The 8,221-nt window shown below is 38.6% G+C and overlaps 1 pseudogene; it reads left to right on the plus strand.

Annotated features, from left to right (window-relative positions):
* Positions 1 to 1,156: 1,156 nt before the first annotated feature.
* On the plus strand, positions 1,157 to 5,030 carry LOC100012851 (WD repeat domain phosphoinositide-interacting protein 2-like; annotated as a pseudogene).
* The last annotated feature ends 3,191 nt before the right edge of the window (positions 5,031 to 8,221 follow it).

Genomic DNA, 8,221 nt, shown 5'->3' on the forward strand with positions numbered 1-8,221 from the left:
AGAAATAGGGTTAAGTGACTTACCAAGGATCAAACAGCTATGGTCACAAATCTGAAGCCAGATTTAAATTCCTGAAGATGAATCTTCCTGACTTTAGGTCCAGCATTCTATCCATTGCTTTGTCTTTGACACTTACCCACTTTGTGAACCTGGACAGATCCTTTTACATCTCCATGTCATCAACTCTCTAAGACTATAAATTTCAGACAAGGTGCTGGCCTGCACTGGAAGAGGAAGTTTCCCTCTATTAATAAAATCACAGATTAAATCCCTATTGCTAGTCTATCAAAATTGACACAGCAGAGGGAAAAACAAATGTACATTTAATTTCCTTTTTGAAGATGAAAATTTCAGCTGAATAACATTATTACAATGCTTGATAGTTAGAAATGACTTCTGAGGTTATCTAGTCTAATTAATCTAACTCACACTTGAACCAGAATGTCATCTATCGCATTCCCAAGAAGTGTTTGGCATGCCTTGGCTTTAAGACTACCATTAAGGAAGACACCATTATCTCTTTGGCAGTCCATTAATTGCATTTTTGACACATTTAATTTCTAGGAAGTATTTATATGGACCCTTTTTAAAAATTAATTTGTTTGTTATATTAAAATTCCCTGACTTGGATTGTACTGACCTGGATTGATAATGGGAGTTTTCTCATAAGGGTTTTATGTTGCCTTCTCCCAATAGAACAAGGGTTCATTGAGGGCAGGCATTATCACATTTGCTGGTATTTGTATATTCATCATTTAGTACAGTGCTTGGTATGTCATAAGCACTTAATAAAGGTTCTCTGTTTCTGTCTCTCTCTCTCTCTCTCTCTCATCACATTATAAGCACTTACTCTTCTCTCTGGATATGTGTATGTGTCTTTTCTCTTTCATAATCTCTCTTACTCTTTTCCCTCCCTCCTTTTCCATTAAAAAAAGTTTGGTCTGGAAGATGGAGCAGCCAGCTGTGGCAGCGGCTGCGACAGCAGGAGCAGTAGCAACCACAACCACAGCAGCTGGAGGACCCACGACGGAGGAGATGATGACAGCCGCAGTGGAGAGAGGGGCCTGGGGCTAACCCTGACTCCCTCATCTCTTCTGTCCTGGGAGGTAGAGCCCCCGAGCCCAGCCCCACCCCCCCGCACCCCCCCCCCCCAGCCATGAACCTGGCCAGTCAGAGCTGGGCAGCCGGCTCCAACCAGCTGCTCTTCGACAACTTCAACCAGGACGACACATCCTTAGCTGTTGGGAGTAAATCCGGTTATAAATTCTTCTCCCTTTCCTCTGTGGATAAGCTGGAACCGATTTATGAATGTACTGATACAGAAGATGTGTATAGTGTAGAAAGATTGTTTTCAAGTAGCCCAGTGGCCACTGTTAGCCTCAAAGCTCCACGAAAGGGAAAAGTCTGCCACTTTAAGAAGGGGACTGAACTATGCAATTATAGCTATTCCGGTACCATATTGGCAGTGGAATTGAATGGACAAAGATTGATAGTATGCCCAGAAGAATGTCCATATTTGAGATATGAAGGCACTGCATACAATCAGGGAAACTCCCTGGAACCCTGCAGGTTTGTGTGCACTGTCAATAAATAGTGGCAATTGTCACCTGGCTTATCCTGGGAGTGCAACTGTTGGAGAAGTACAAGTCTGACGCCATTAATTTGAGGGCTGCTCATAGATACCAGCTCACGCTAGTCCCCAGCAGCTTCGGCTTGTGATGCAAGAGTACCGAACTTGCCACAGCTTCTGAGAAGGGAGCTGTTATTAGGGTATTTTCCATTCCAGAAGGACAGAAAATCTTTGAGTTCCGGAGAGGAGTGAAGGGGTGTGTAAGCATCTGCTCTTTGGCCTTCAGTGTGGATGGAATGTTCCTCTCTGCTTCCAGTAACACTGAAACGTTCACGTCTTCAAACTTGAGACTGTGAAAGAGAAACCTCAGGAGGAACCTGGACTGCTTACTTTGGGAAAGTTCTTATGGCCTCTACCAGCTGTTTGCCCTCTCAAGTAACAGAAATGTTTAACCAGGGAAGAGCATTTGCTCCTGTCCGACTACCATTCTGTGGTCACAAAAATATCTGTTCACTTGCCACAATTCAGAAGATTCCCCCATTATTAGTAGGAGCTTCTGATGGTTCCTTATATATGGACAACCTGGATCCTCAGGAAGGAGGGGAACGTGCCCTGAGGAAACAACACAACTTTTCAAAGAAATAGAGGAGGAATAAATTCCCTGACTCTCCCTAGACTGAGGCATACTTCCTTCAACATGACCACTTGGAGCAAACACTACCAGAGTTCACTTCTGAGTGGTACATAATGAATGAATGAATTGCTCCCTTGTTAGTAGGACACAGTGACTGTGCCTAGCTATTGCTGGGCTATTCCAATGAGGTAGCTTCCAGAAGTCTGGCTCCTCTGTCACCCACTGTGGCTATTAGCAAACTCTACAATGGATTCTGTGGACCTTTCTGGTAATTCTTTGACATTGAAGTTTGCAAGGTCAAAATCTGGTCTTTCATCTCAGATTCTCTCATGATCAGGAACGAAGACACAACCAAGAGAAACAGCATCATGAGTGTGTTATAAGACCAGCCATTGGATACATGTACAAGGGCTGACAGAACTCCATCAAACTTTGGAGCAGGTTTACCAGACCTCCGCACTGATTACTATCAGCAGGCAGACACATATTGCACATTCATCATGGACTGAACGTTGGCCAGTCTCCCCTGAAAGACCATCCTTATCTGACTGGGATTCATTTTGAACATATTGTCCTTCTCCCAGGTACTGGGGAGGTTGTTGTCCTTTCTTTTGTTTACCTAGTATCAGACAGGAAAGTGTCAATGTGATTCTTTTTTTAATATTTTTTGAGAATCATAGATTAAATTTTTATCCTGATACTGTGAATATCTATTTTGTTCCTAATGTTTAATAATTTCACCGTGTTGTTCTCCTCCATATATGTGTTTGCTTCTTGTGTTCAGTTTTGTAAATTTTTTAACACTTGTCTTCTGTCTTAGGATTGATAATAAGTATTGGTTTCAAGGCAGAAGAGTGGTAAGGGTGAGCACTGGATGTTAAGTGACTTGTTCACTCAAACAACTTAGCTAGGAATTGGCTTAAGACAAATTTGAACCCAGGTCCTCCCATCTCCATGCCTTACTCTATCCAATGAGCCACCTTTCCCCCCACATTTGTGTATGTTTCAAAAACTTGTTTTATTGATCTTTTCTGGGCTGGGTCAGGCAGGTATCTCTTCTGAGTTGGCTTCTCACTGGAGTTAGCCCCTGTGGCTATCAGCAAACTCTGCTATAATACTATTCTTGATGGGCTTCTTTCTCATGGCTCTTTTCACCTTTTGAAGCTCATAAAGTCATAATCATGGACTCTTCTATCTCTGGTACTTGCCTCATTTCATTCATCAGTGAAAAGGCATGAAGTAAAATTGAAGCCAACATGCAATACAAACCTGACCAGAAATTCCCCCAATCATAATTAACCTAGATGAGAAACAAAAAGAATCTAATGATAAAAAGCTTTGCTGGTGGCAGGGAAGCCCAAAACACAAATACAGAAAAAGTTACTAAAACTTCTAGTCTTGGCAGAAAGCACAATTTGAACACAAATGAGCTAGAACACCTGGAAGAGATAAAATGTGTTTTTTAAAAAATTATATATAATTTTATAAGTGAAAAGATATGGAAAAGACATTAACAGCTTGTTGCAAGGGGTAGAAATCCTTGCCCAAGCAACAAATTCCTTGAAAATTAGAATGGACTAAATAGAAGGCAATGATTCCAAAGTCAAAAGACTGAAAAACAACTGACTTGGGAAAAAAATAGATTGAAGAGAAGAACCCGTAATCATTGGACCATCTGAATACTGAGAAAAGAGATCTAGAACAGATCTGTCTAGGCTTTTTTTTTTGTCTAGTGTGCAAAGTGGGAACCACTGGTTACTAATTGGAAGAAACACCAAAATGAAAACTTCCAGGAATATCACAGACAACAATCAGAGCTACTCAGTCAGAGAAGTAATGCAAGCAGCCAGAAACAAAGAATTCAAACACCAAGGATCCTGTCAAGATTACATGTGATTTTAGCAGCCACTACTACTTAGCCCAAGCATATGGACTTAGAGCCAAGAATAACTTAAGCAAAACTGAATATAAGATTCAGAGGGAAAAAACGAACCTTGAATATCAATAGAGAACTTCCAAGGATTCCCAATGAACGTGAGGATTGCATTGAAACATAGGAAGGAAGAAAATGTAAACGAAAGATAAGGGACAAAACAAGAATAAACTGCCTACATTCAAATATGGGGAGATGATACACAAATGTCCCCTCTGAACTCTATTATCATCAGAGGTGGTTCTGTTATGTCTTAATAGTCTTAAGAGAAGAATGGAAAGAAGAGGAAGTGGAAACAAAGGGAAAGGGACATTAGGGGAAATTATCCTATTAAAGTGGAAAAGCAGATATTTTTACAAATGAAGGGGGAACCGTGGATTGAACCTTAAAGAAAGAGTATAGACATATGCAATTAGGTTCAGAAGTACATTTAACTCAACAATGAAATAGGAGGAAAAGGGGAGGAGAAAAATTGGTCCTAAACACAATTGTACAAATATAGCTCTTTTTGAGTTGGCAGAGAATCTGAGGAAGTTTCCATAAATTGGAGAATGAACAAGTTATGGTATATTAATGTGGTTAAGTTTTCTAAAAGTTCTGCTATAAGAAATAATGGGTGGAGAGGTTTCAGAGAAGATTCTATCATATTCATACACCATTATCTGTTCAACCATTCCCCCATTGAAGCACAATTAATAAATGCTGTGTACCTTTATTTCCATTTCTTATTCCAGTTCATGGCAAATATCTTTTAAAGTCTCATGCGTACAGGAAATCACAATTAAATCATTCCCTCCTACACACCCAAACAGTTATGCAGATTCAATAAAGAATATCTTATTGTGTAAAAAAAAGTTTGGTCTAATATTAATTGTTTTTTGTGATCACCACTTTATTTTCCTAGAATTTTGACAGGAATTAAAATAAAGTTAATTTTCTAATATTTTGATTCCCTTATTGTCCTCCCTTTATATATCCATTGCCAATCTATAATTCCTCTTCCACTCCCTATGAAAGTTTTAAAGATGGTTTACAGTTAGCTCAACAATTACTTCTGCTGAGTTCTTTCCATTCTCTAGATTCTAGATCATCTAGACCTAGCCTTTAAGTTCATTCATTGTCAATTGCCTATTTGTTGTTCCCTGTTTTTAAGATAATTATCCTTGGTAGAAGAAATGGAAGTTTATAAAAAGAGGTGGGGGGTGGATAGTTCTGCCTCTTCACATTTAACCATAATCATCAGTCCTAATTTAATCTTCTTCTTGCCAACATAACTCAGAATGGCCCTTTTGTTGTCCTTAGCATTCATTTCTAAACTCATTTAATTCTAAATTTTTGTGTTCCTGGAATTTTTGGAGGACTGTTCTCTACTGCATGCCTCTGCTTCCACCTTCTCACACATATAACATGGTTTTGCTGTGTTCTCATTGTCTGAGGTCCCAGTCTACTACACTCTTCTCCTCCAGGATTATTTAATACTTTAGGATGCCAAGGGATTTCTCATTCTCTGCCATTAGCAAGAGCCTCCTAAGTGTTCCCCTCATCTTGGAGGTCCAATAACTAACACCATCCCCCCAGTTCAGTATAACAACTGATAACAGATTACCATTCTACAAAGGAATATTAACTTCAATGATTCAAAAATAAGATACAAACATTTCCTCCCCATAAATGGAATTGGAGTGAAATCCTTCTATATCTCCCTCAGCTATTCTCCAAATCCCATTATGCATCTTTTTAAAATCGAGGTTAGTCAGTTACTTCTCAGTGTAACCATGGTAATTCTTTACTTAAAAGCCCCCCTTTTTTCTCATCACAGTCATGTGGAATTATGTCTTTAAAATTGCATTCCTGCAAATTTTCCATCCCTCTTGGGCCCCAATAAAAGCTAAGGTCAAAGAATCATCAATATCTTCTTCTAGAATTTATTTAAATCAAGTCTCCCAAAATCTAAGATATATGTTGGCCTATTTCTGGCATTTCTTTTTCCTATCTGACTTCCTTTCACTTTTTCCAGTACTGCAACAATTATTCTCTCCTTGTTGGTGGGAATGAGATCCAAAGCAGCAGTTCCCCTAGTTGCTTCTTTCACCTTTTTAAGGCTTAAATTATAATTAAGGCCAGCCAAGAAATTATTAGCTGCTCTTCTTTTGGCAGGGAGAGAACTCTAGCAGATGTCGAAATAAGTCCCTCATCACAACTATATCACGCCTTCATGCCAGGTTTGTGATCTGTTTCCTGAACTTCTCATCAGTTTCCTCCTTCTGGTTAGTTATCCGGTTACTGCTGTTATCCATATTTATGGTGACCATATGCCCCAAGTTTTTGCAAAAGTCCTGGTTTCAACAATTTTAGTTGTTGTACCAAATGTCAATATTTCAATAAATGATAGCTTAATGAACCAAATATATAAGCATTATATAAGTACTATATAGCAAAAATAAAAATTAAGAAACACAAAAATGGAATAATCTGAACTGAAGAACTGAAGAATCAGAATTGTTCCAGAAAATGTCTGCCTACTATGTAGCTAAAGTAATCTGATATATATATATATATATATATATTCATGAAGCTTATATCATGAGCAAATGTCCTGACAGAGCATCACTTTTTTTTACTGTAAACCACATGAATCCCAGGGTTCAGAGACTTATTTAAATGCCCATGTGATGGTCCCAGTTTTGAGGAAAAAAATCAGAAAAAAATTCTTTATCAGACCAGGTTTCCAAAACCACCATGTCACATCCCTGCTGAAATAGTTGGGATAGTGATAATACCCTGATGGCTTTATAGCCTGGATCTCAGATATAGGTTGAATCATATTTACTAGCATCAAATCTGGAATGTAACTCCAAAGAAGGACTCAAAAGGCCAGCATGTTTACATTTATTAAAACTAATAGAGAAGCTGAAAATCAAAGTCAGTCTTCTGGTTTCTTGAAGGTAGTTAGAAATATTACTTCATTGCAGAGGTCTTAAAAATGACACCTTAAAATATTTCCTCTTTTGCTCTTTACAGGACCTGAAATTTCACTCTCTCCAGCTCTTTCAGGCTTTAAAGAGTTCTATGAAACTAAGAACTGCAGATAGGAGTGATATTTTAAGTAACTCACCAGGTAATTTTCTTAAGTAATTAAAGAAATATGCATTAAGTGTCTACTGCAGCCAGATACTAAGCTAGGCCTTGAGGATACAAAGATAAGAAATGAAACAATTCCTTGACATTTAGGAACTTGTGAATTCTTGTATATGATTTAGGAAACTAATTCTTCCTCAACTTTTTTCAAGCAATGGGAACTCTCCCAGACTAGGGAGATGGTGCTGTCTTAGAATAGATACTAAGTATTAGTTCCAAGGAAGAAGACTGTTAAGAGCTAGGCAATTGGGATTGAATACCTTGCCCAGGGTGACTCAGCTAGGAAGTATCTGATTTGAACCTAGGACCTCCTGCCTCCAGACCTACCTCTCTATCCATTTACCTACCTAGCTGTCGCTCCAAACATTAATATTTGCCCTGCCAATGTATCCCAAGGACCCCTGGACCTTGCCAACTGCCTAACAGTTGAACCCTTGGGAATTCCAGGCCTTCCCATCCATTCTAACACTATACACTCCTATATGTATTGTAAGCAACTAAGATGTGAGGTCCTTGAGAGAAGGACTGTCTAGCTCCTCTCTTTATCTCCCCATAACTCAGAGTAATATCTAGCACACAACAAGTTCTTAAACAATGCTTTTTCATTCATTCATTCATTCATTCATTCATTCATGAGAATTTAATATTCTCTCTGACTCTCTAGGACCTTGAACAACTTGAGTTCTTCTTGCACATCCAAGGAATATTAAGTGGGTGATCAAGAACTCATTTTTTGTTTTGTTTTCTTTTAGGAAAAATATTTTCATAACTATATTTTACTACAAATGGCTTCCTAAGAAGAGATCCATAGACTTTGCTACACTGCCACAGAGACCTGTGACATTAAAAAAAAAAAGGTTAAGAATCCCCAGGTCTTTTCTACTATGTAAAGGGCTTAGATTGTGCTAAATACTAACACTCATCCCCTAGGAATAGCAGGATCTTG

Source organism: Monodelphis domestica, chromosome 4 (assembly GCF_027887165.1).
Source record: "Monodelphis domestica isolate mMonDom1 chromosome 4, mMonDom1.pri, whole genome shotgun sequence".
Classification (NCBI taxonomy): Eukaryota; Metazoa; Chordata; class Mammalia; order Didelphimorphia; family Didelphidae; genus Monodelphis; species Monodelphis domestica.